The following is a 10,246-nucleotide window of genomic DNA, read 5'->3' as shown; positions in this document are numbered from 1 at the left end:
CCCACGGTCTGCACGCGTGTTTCGCGCACGTTGTGTAATTCAGCTCCCACGCGGCAGGTGTGTCGCAGGTCGACAGCTGACACTGAACACCTTCCGCCGCGCGCTGTTACCTGAAGCCAGTGGCCCGCGCGCACCCAGCAAACCGCGGACGGAGCCGCACCCCATCCCGAGCTCACGGGCGCCGGGCCGGCAGGCGGGCGGGCTCCTCGGAGGGACAGAGCTGCAGAGGGGGCCCGCGCACCCCAGGGGAGAACGCGGCGGGCCGCGGGCCACCAGCTGCCGTCTTCCGAAGAGAAGAACCGCCCTGCTTCTGGGGTGAGAAAGAAGAAAGGCCCGTAGGCGAAACCCCTTCCGTGCAACTACCAGTCAGTTAAAATGGAAGCTGCGCGTCCAGTTTTCTGTGTAGTGTTCCATTTTTGTCAATACTTTCTCTAAATCGTATTCTAGATGTTTAAGTGTGTTCGCTAATAAAGGTAAGTTTGTATATTCTCCATAAAATAAAAGGCTAGCGGGTTTGTCTGGTTTTTTACGTGGGTCCCCTCCCCCCGGGCCCTGGGAGCACGCGTGGCCTGGACGCGGCCCTGCGGTTTCCAGCGGCAGCCGCTGCGCCCTCCCCGCCCGGGCAGCCGCCGGCCAGGCCCCTCTGCCCGGCAGCAGGACTGATGCCTGACGCTGGTCTCGCGCGCATGCGCCCCCTCCGCTCGGACTCCGTGTCGGCCCCCAAGGGCCCCCGCGGTCTCCCCCGCCAGCTCGGAGTTCGCCACCGTTTCCGCGGCAAGGGGCTCCTCCGCTCAGTGGGCGCTCCCCCCTCGGACCGCCCGGCGGCGCGCCTCTGTCGGGGAGTCCCTCCCGCCCCCCCGCAGCCCTGGGCCCAGGTGCACTTCCTGGCACACTCAGCAAGCGTGTACTGAAGAAGCAGGTGAACAGACAGGAGAGACAGGCAGCGGTGGCGTGTGCGACCGGGCCCCACGCTGACACACGGCCGCCCCCGTGGGCTGCTGGAGTCGCGGGTCAGCCGGCGGCGGCGACACGCGCCAAGCGGCCTGCTCTCCCCAGGCCCAGGCACGAAGGAGCGCTTCAGTCCTCGACCTCAAACCCGAATGTCCATTCGGGAAGTTACGCCCGGGAGGCACCGGGAGACGGAGGTCGAGGAAAGGGCAAGAAGCGACCGGCTGTACGGCCGCGGGAGGCCCGCCGGAGACGCTGGTGCGAGGGGCGGGGCCTGTTCTTGGGTCGTTTCCCAACACTTCCCAGCGGCCCGGCCAGCGGAGCGCAAATGGGGGCGCCGCCGAGCCCCCCAGCGAACGAGAAGGCCGGCCAGTCACAGCCTGCGGGCGTGCCCGTGGCTCTGAGGCAGGAACGCAGCGACGAACAGCCGCCACGCGAGCAGCATGTCACGAGCGCCTCTCACAAGGCGGCGCCACCAGAGTCTCCTTTCATAAATGAAGTCGCCGAGGCGCCAAAGCGTTAAGTGATTTTCCCACGGTCATAATAGTTCATTACTGTCAAACCCGCATTCAAAGCGTGTTTCTGGAACGCAGGTGCTTCAACTCACCGACCTACAACTGGCCCAAGTCAAACGCCCTGCGCTCCGTTTCAGCTAAATCCACACCAGCGTCTGTCGGTTCGGGGCTATGTCCAGCCTCCCTGCACCACTCGCCCGAGTGCTTCGGTGGAAACCTCAGCGCTGCAGCTGGTGCGGCTCCGTGGGCTGAGCACCCGCCTGAGAACCCAAAGGGTCGCCGGTTCGATTCCCAGTCAGGGCACAGGCCTGGGGTGCGGGCCACGTCCCCAGTAGGGCACACACAAGAGCCAACCACACAGGGATGTTTCTCTCCCTCTCTTTCTCCCTCCCTCCCCTCTCTCTAAAAATAAATAAAAGCTTCTTTTGAAAACGGGAACTATCAGAGGCCTTAGATGTCAGATCCCCTGTCCAGAGCCGGACACCAGACAGCCCACGCCCGGGCGCAGCCCGATGGCCCACTGCGGGGGCCTGTTCAGAGGCCGTCGCTCCGCGCACGGGCCGGGTGCACACGTGTGCTCCTGTGCCTGCGCCGCCGTCGGGCGCGCAGGGCAGCCCGGGCGCTCGGACACCGTCCCCGCTGACCCCGAGGTGCGACGGTGGCAGCGACGGGAACGCAGTGGCCGAGCGCGGGGCCGGGGGCGGGGGAGGGGGGCGTCCCCCCGCGGGCGACACCAGCAAGTCGCCCGCCCACCAGGACGTCTTCTCCCTGTTGCCGTTTTTCAAATACACGGTTAACATGAAACACTCGTTATAAATGGTAAATCAGCGCAGCCGCGCACACGTGTGTCGAGTGAAATGTCAAAGACGCACCCGTGGCTGCCGCTCTAACCGCCAGTTAACCGCTGCACGTCGTTTGCACGCGTACGCCTGCATGTTTCCCCGGCGCGCGTGTCTGTGACCGAGCGCACAGCGCGGTTCCGGGCCTCGCGTTCCCCTGTTCCCGCCGCTTCCTCCCGATGCCACGCGGGTCCCCGCGTGACCCCGTCCTCGCCGATCCCCCACGGCCGTGCCAAAAAACACACAGGGCGTTTCCGCTGTTAAGAGCGCCTACGCTCAGCGCTGCAGTGAACAGCCTCACCTAGGCAGCCCGGGGCGCATTTTAAATATTTTCACAGGGGAGTTCTTAGCCACGAAATTCCTGCTTTCTGTCAATTTTGATAAATAGCAACAAATTGCCGTCGGAACGTGCGCAATTACGGTTTCATCCTCTAGCTTTACGGTGTTTTCCTGTATCCGGGATCCCGAATAGTCCCCACAGCCCCTGAGTTTTCCTTATTTTGGGGAGTCGCCTCGGGGCGGCCCCCATTCAGGGTCTCAAGGTCCATTACTTTTTCTGTGAGACACAAAGGGGTAAAGCGATGAAGAGCCTGCCGTGTCAGGGTCCGGCCACCTGAACTCTGGCCCCGCTGCCGAGAGGCAGCCGCCCGCAGGGCCGGTCTCTGCGGCCCCAGGCCGGGGCCCCTCCGGCACGGTCGCCCGGGCGGGATCGCGGCTCGGCTGGGACCTGCGTGTCTGCCGGAGCCCAGGTGAGGCCCCCGGCCGCCCGGGGCCGCGGCCCCTTGTGGGTGGGGTCCGGAGGTCACGGCCCTGCTGTGGGGACGGGGGGGACGGGGGGGGACGCGGTTCTCACTCACCCGATCAGCCCTCGGGGGACTTCTCTTCCTCTCCCCTCGGCGACGGGAGGTTCAGTTCTGAGCTGAAGGGCACCTGGAGCCATCGACTCACGCGACAGAGGCCAGGAACCTGGCTTCACCAGGGAGGAGGAGGACGGGCAGAATATAACAAAGAAGATAAAAGAAGAACAGACGCCAAAACACGCACACCCAGGCCAGGGGGCCGGGGAAGGGGCCTGCGGAGGCGGGAGGGCTGCGGGCCGCCTGCCCGAGAGCCGTGGCGGAGCCGAGCTGCGGGTGGACCCCCACCCAGGAGGCTGCACGCAGCCCCGCTCGGCCCCCAACAGGCCCGCCGGCTCGGGGGACAGCGGCTAAAGATGCCAGGTCGCGAACGCTTTCTGGCCTTGAGTCTTCTGTTGCCGTAGCAACAGTCCCTCTCTCTTTTCAGAAAAGTGGTTAATAATTAGATTTGGGAGAAAGACAATTTTATTTCGCACTTGCATGCAGCTCGCTCCTGTCTCTGATGCCACCATCCCGGGGAGGTAACACTGAAAATTCAGAGTGTCCTGGGGACTAACGTCCGGGGAGAGGCGGCTGCTCTGGGCTCCAGGAACCTGCCCATCCAGACCCCTCCGGGTCCCCGAGGTGTGACAACGAAGTCACGGCGCGTGTCCGAGCGGAGGGCACGCTCCAGCGCACACGCGGGGACTGGCGGGAAGAGCCCGGCCACGCCCGCGGACGTGGGAGGGAGCCCGCGCCGGACCCAGCCAAGCCTTCCTCGATGGAAGCCCCTCCGGAGCCGCCTCACGGCCCACGGGCAAACCCGCGTCCGGACGTCAGGTCCGAACCCCAGGGCCCTGCAGCCCTGGAGCGCAAGAACGAACCGCTCTTGCGCAAAGGGAAACAGCATCCTCCTTAAAAAGCATGTCTGTGCACACGCCCTAGGATGGCCATTATCAGAGAAAAACAAAACAGAGAATTAAAAACGGGAGGTAGCAAGAGCCGCCAGGACGTGGAGAAAGCTGTGCCGGCCGGCGGGGGCGGGCGTCGCTGCGGGTCCTAAAACCCAGCACAGAACCACCGTGGGGTGCGGCAGCCCCACGCCTAGGCACGTGCGCAAATGCCAGAAGCGGACGCGGAGCGAGACGTCACACACCCAAGGCCACGGCGGCGGCGCCCACCACAGCTAAGACACAGAAGCAACGCGAACGTCCGTTGTCAGGGGAATGGACAAAACGCGGTGCATGCACATGTGAGATGGTCCGTTTTCTGTTACGCCTATTTTCTGTCAGTAGGAAATCACACCTATAAAAGCAAAGCCAGGGGAACCCCAAGTGTCCCCAAACCTGCCAGTTGTCAGCTGATTCCCTCCCCCACACACACATAGGCTGTTACGCATAGAAGGTCTCAAGGACCAACCCAAATGTCCGGTGTCGAGCCCCGTCGCTTGAGCAGATCCTGGCTTGAGGTCAGAAGACAGGAAAGCCGCTCCTCGGCGGGCGGTCCGGGGGCCAACGGAGACGCGGTGTCTCGCGCCGTCTCCCCGGGAGGCGAATCCCACCGTTTGCCGCCCTGAAGGCCGCACGGGGCCTGCTCACACGAGAAAGACTCGCTGACCGCCTGGAGTTCACGTTTAACCCACACCCTGCATTTCAGCTGGTGGATGGTCTGCTGCTGGTCAACAAACCATCTCTCGCCTTTAGACGCTGGCTCAGGGGACCGACCCCCTGCGCTGCCTCAGTCGCTGCCCCGGGGCCTGAGCCGGCCGGTACCACCCCTGCCGGGGCAGAAGGCAGGGGACAGGACGGACTATGCGGCCGTCCGCACGGGCCCAAAGCCACCCCCGCCCCGCCTTGTCCTCAGCTGGGAGCGGCCGGCGGGCGGCAGCGGCGCCCCGTGGGCCACAGCTCTGGAAACACCGCCCTGAACGCTGCTTCCGCCGCTTCGGCTCTTCTCGTCCACAGACGCCCGCGGCGGCCCGCAGCCCCGGAGCCATTTCACGACGGTCGCCACCCAGCGTTCCTGCAAATACACCCCCTGGGCCATTAAACACGCGTGGTTCCCAAGGGAGCTTCAGGAGGGGACCGGACGGTCTCCATTTTCCGCCTAAAGAAGCAGGCGGCCCGGCCTCCTCGGTCAACGTCCGCCCTCCCCCTGCCCTTTCCCCCCCCGCCCCCTCCTCCCCCCACATCCTTCTTTTCTCAAAATCAGCCGCGAGGGTGGGGGGCCTTTCCCGCCGCGGCCCCACTTGCTTGTTCCTTCGTCTGATCACTCGCATCGTCACGGCCACGGGAGGGAGAAACTCAGGAGCAGGCGACCGAGTCCAGGAAGGACTCGCCCGTGAGGGCTGCCTGCCCTTCGCGGTGCCGGTCCTGGTCCTGCCGGGAGAGGAGGCCAGGGCTCTGGGACGCCGCTCCGGCCTTTCCACTGGGCCTGCGGTGTCCCCCGGGCCTGCGGTGTCCCCCGGGCCTGCCGTGTCCCCCGGGCCTGCCGTGTCCCCCGGGCCCACAATGTCCCAGAAGAGAAACACACCACTCAATTCAACAGCACCTGCAGGTGTTTCCCATCACACCTACGGCGCCGCTGACTGACGCCCAGGAGCCAAGTCGCTACGTCCTGGTCGCGGCCGCAGGGCACCTGCCGCCTCACAGACCCTGAAGGTGAGCGAATCGCTTTACAGGTGGCTCCTCAAACACTGCCGTTCAGTGAGGTACACGCAAAAACAGCCTTGATTTTCCCCAATCCCTGCTTTCAGCCACCTTGGTCTCTTTTCCTTCCCTTAGTAACATTTATGACATGTTTGTTTTTTTGGTCCCTTGAAACTATTAAAAGTCCAACTGTGTCCAAACGCCAGGCCCCGGCCTGCGCTGGGCCTCTCCGTGTGGGGCCCCAGGGCGCGGCGGGGGGCGCGCGGGTCCGCTTCCCGCTCCCGCCCGCCAGCCGCCTGCGGGGCGGGGGGAGGGAGGCCCCCTGCTCTGGGGCCCACCCTCGCCCGTGCCCGCCTCTCCCTCCCGGGCCGGTCCCTTCAGAGAGGGGCTGGGAGGCGGTGCTGGCAGAAGGGGGTCCGCGTCGTCCGTCTCAGACGCACGTCCCTCAGCCTCGGCCACCCCTCCCCATGTCCGCGCAGGAGACGGCGCCTCACCTGGCCGGGCAGGTATCGGGGTGCGGAACTAGCCTGACAAGCGGCAGGGAGCCTGCGTGGCGGCCTCACTCCCCCAAGACAGGAAGCAGCCACCCAGGAGGGTCTGAGATTGAACCTTTCTAACTAAAAGCAGTTCGCAGTCACGTCCTGGGACCGTATCTTCCTACACACGGGTCGGTCTTCCCCTTCTCTGAGGCTGCGCGCGGCCTTCCTGCACCTGAGGTGACGCACCCGTGGAACCTGAAGGTGACACCCGTTTCCAGGCCCCTCGGGGCACAGCCACCACCTGGGAGCTGCGACCACAAATCCCCTCCTCGTTCCTGTGGCCGCGTTAGCTGTGGGCTGTGACCAGCCTGCGCCCCCCCCCCCCCGAGCCCGTGCAAAAGGCGCCCGAGTCTGTCCTCTTCCTTCTCCCCGGCCCCAGGGCCCCCGAGCTGCTCCCTCCCGCCTCCCTGACCCCCCCACCCCACCCCCGGGGCTCTCACCGAGCCCCTGGCGCCTCCCGCTTTGGCGTGATGGAGAAAACAGGCGGCAAAACTGCCATTTCTGGAGCACTTTCTCAATGCGTTGAGGTTTTGCTTCCTGGCAAAGGTCGTCAGTTTGACTGAAATAAGCACATAAAAATCCTTACAGATCTGGGTGTTTTCCATGTCGACAGGCGCCCCCCATCGCCCGACCCTCAGCGCCCGGCACCGCTCCCCACGGAGCCACAGGACCCCTCACGTGCCCTCCGGGCCTGCGGGGGTCCCAGCAACGAGGAGCCGCCCTCCCCGCGCTGCCCCTTCCCCGCCCAGCCCCTCGGCGCCCCCACGGGAGCCTCCAGGTGAGAGGGGGCTCAACATCGCCCCCCTCCCTCCCTCCCTCCGGGGACATTTGCACACTCTCCCCAGAGCCCCCTCCACACACTGTCCTCGCCGATGGCAGGCGGCCACCCCGCCTTCCTGCCAGACACGCTCGGTCGGAGGGCTCCCCGGACGCAGGAGCCGGCCCAGCCTGCCGCCCTGGGGTCACGGGGGGCACGGAGGCCCACCGCCCCCCGTAAACGCACTGCAGGCCCGAGACCCGCGCAGGGATGGGCGTCGCCCACCCAGGGCTGGAGGAAACGTCTCACTCCTGTCCCCGCGGGGCTGGCCCCTCAGGGCCCGTCACCGACCGGACGCTCAGGCCTCCCGAGGACACCGCCCTCAGGCCGGGACTCGCCGCCTGACCGTTTCCCATCAGCAGGGCCGTGAGCTGCTGGTGCGCGGCGGGGCCCCCGGCGGGGCCAGGCGCGGCCCCCGCCCCGGGAAGTCGCCGTCCGTGAGAGCTGACGGCCAGACCGCCCGCACGAGCAGCGGGCGGCATTACCGGCGGGGGAGACCCTCGGGGGGCAGGCGGGCCGAGGCGGGGGCGCGGGTGGGGCGGGGACAGGCAGGCCGGACCGCGCCACAGCTGCTTCCACGGTCCTGCCCCCTGCGGGCACCGCTGCATCTTCTAGGGTTTTCTGAAGGGTAACAGGTGATGGGATGGGACATGGAAGCGGGTCTGAGGGTCCAGCTGCCCTTCACGGAGCCAGACATGGAGGACACTCCCGGAGCACGCGGAAGAACGCCATGGCTCTCGCTGTTTTTGCTTTGTCAAATACAGGGTCCTGCACAAAGAACGCCCCTTTGTTTAACGATAAAATCTTTTATTGCAAAAGCAGAAGCGCGTCATTCGGTAACACAACAGCATCACCCTCAAGCCCAGCCTGCGACATTTCCGGTGCCGCGTTCGAATGAAACCACAAATCATCACGCCCGTGCCTTTGCCCCGGCGCCTCCCTCAGGCGGGCGCTGCTTCTGCCGGACGCTGGAGTTACTGGCATAGCACTGTGTTTCGTGATGAGTTTTCGTTATTTTTAAGTGATTACTTTAACGTACTTCTCAGCTGCCATTTCTATCCAGGAAATATCAGCAGACAAAGCCCACGCGCACAGGACGCTTGGGGGGTGTCCCTGCTTCTTCCCCGAGCGTTTCCACACGCACAGCAAGCTTCAGTGACAGAAGTTTGAAATCGCTGTTTATTGCACGCGTTCGGGGGATCCGTGCACGAATATTTACCGAACACAAAAAGTCAATCTACTACCACAAACCGCCCGACGCGAGCAGGTGGCAGGGGCGCAGCGAGGACTCGCAGCCCCGGAGCCGCGGCTCCAGCGGACGCACCCTGCGGCGGGCGGAGCGGGGTGCTCGTCGGGACAGGAGGGACGGACGACGGGGGCTTGGAGACACCTGTTTTCTTCGCTAACTCCTGTTTCTACAGCTCTGCGCAAACACAGAGGAAAACATTATTCTCTGCAATGGCGTGATTAAAAACAGAAAGCAAAGGGGCTGCCAATCTTTGGGGTTTCCTGAGCTGAACTTCGATCCTGTCCAAAAATGAGGTTATTGTGAAATCCTCCTTTTAAGCGACAGCAAAGGAGCAGCCGACGGGACAGCCAGAGCAGCGGGAGGTAGGGAGCCCCTGCCCCTCCCCGACAGGCTCGACCTTGACCTTGACCTTGACCTCCCCGTGGCCGTCCCTCAGGGCCCGCGGTTCCCCGGCCAGGCCTCCAGGCCTGCCTGCGATGCACCGAGCTGGAGTCGGGCCCGGCCCCTCGTTCCCAGGGAGAAAACAGCCGCCCGTCCAGGCCAACACTCCTGAGTCTGGGGCCTTTGGGACGCGCTCCCCGGCCTTCGCCTCAGCAGCGGTTTCATCCGGCCAGAACCCGAGCCCGAAGGCGTGGGACCCTGGGGTGCGGGCAGAGGGAGCCAGCCCGCGGGACGGAGCGCCTTGCCTCCCCGAAGCTGCGGCACAGAGCCCGCCCCTCGCCCGCCTCCGAGTCGGTGCCGCCTGCGCCACCTGGCACCTGCGCGGCCTCAGGGACAGGAGCGTGTCTCCTCCCGGCTCCAGGCCCGCGGCGAGGCCCCCGCGGCGAGGCCCCCGCGGCCCGTCTCCTCCGAGCCCCTCTCCGCAGCTCGTGGGCGCCGCGGCCCCGTGGCTCCCCAAGGCCGCTCCTCCGCGCGCCTGTGTCCTGTCCCCTCGCCTTACGGGGACTCCAGCCGCCCGGGGGCGCGGCCCGCACTGACCCCGTTCAGCTTCATTTCTCTTTAACGGCCCCTCCCTGAATGCAGCCGCATAGGCGTGGGGGTCGGGGGGCGACACAGGTCAGCCCAGGGCGCCTGGAGCCCGCCCCGCAGCCCCTCGGCCTGTCTCCTTCGCTGAGCGCCGCCCCTCGGACCCCACCCCAGGCGCGTGGGAGCCGCGCCCTGCTTGTCCCGCTCCGAGCCGCCCGCGGCTGCCGGGCCCGCGGAGGGGCGCGCTCACCCCTCCTCTCAACCCGCGTCCGCCTCTCACACTCACCCACGGTCCCACGCGAGTCCGGCCTCCCCCTCTTGCGCGTTTACGACAGATCGGGGTCCGCGATTCCGGAATCGGCGGAGGGTGGGCGGGAAGGGCGAGCCCGCTGACCCGGCTCCCCGCGGGCGCCCGGAGCCGGGGCGCGTTTCGTAGCCACGTGACCCGCACATCGCTGTGCGCGTTCAGCCCCGCGAGCGCGTGTGTCCTTCGCAACCCACGTCTCGATGGACAAGTCCCCTGTTCAGGAAACGGCGGCTGTTTTTTCTTTTCTTTTTCTCTTCATTTGATATTCATGCAACTGTGATTCATGAAATGAGGCAAACACAGTGCGTGGTTCCAGTGGCTAATTCAGATCTATCCAAAGTAAACCTCTTGCGTGGTGTTTCTGTTTTGTAGGTTTCTTTGGTTGTTTCTGTTTGTTTTGTGTGTGAGGCGGCCCAAACTTTTATTGACTACTAAAAAAATTAACTTGTCCAATTAAAAAAAACAATATAGTTCATTACAAAAAAACAGCTAAAAACTCTTTCATTTGGATTTACGCGAATCTGCGATATATTCCAAATGTCTTTGTGTTACTATTTTCCCTCAGCAATTTTCATTCCGTAA

The sequence above is a fragment of the Pteronotus mesoamericanus genome, unplaced genomic scaffold, assembly GCF_021234165.1.
Source record: "Pteronotus mesoamericanus isolate MK-2021 breed Mesoamerican mustached bat unplaced genomic scaffold, CSHL_Meso_final contig_29, whole genome shotgun sequence".
NCBI classification, from domain to species: Eukaryota; Metazoa; Chordata; class Mammalia; order Chiroptera; family Mormoopidae; genus Pteronotus; species Pteronotus mesoamericanus.
Note: the sequence above shows the minus strand (reverse complement) of the source record.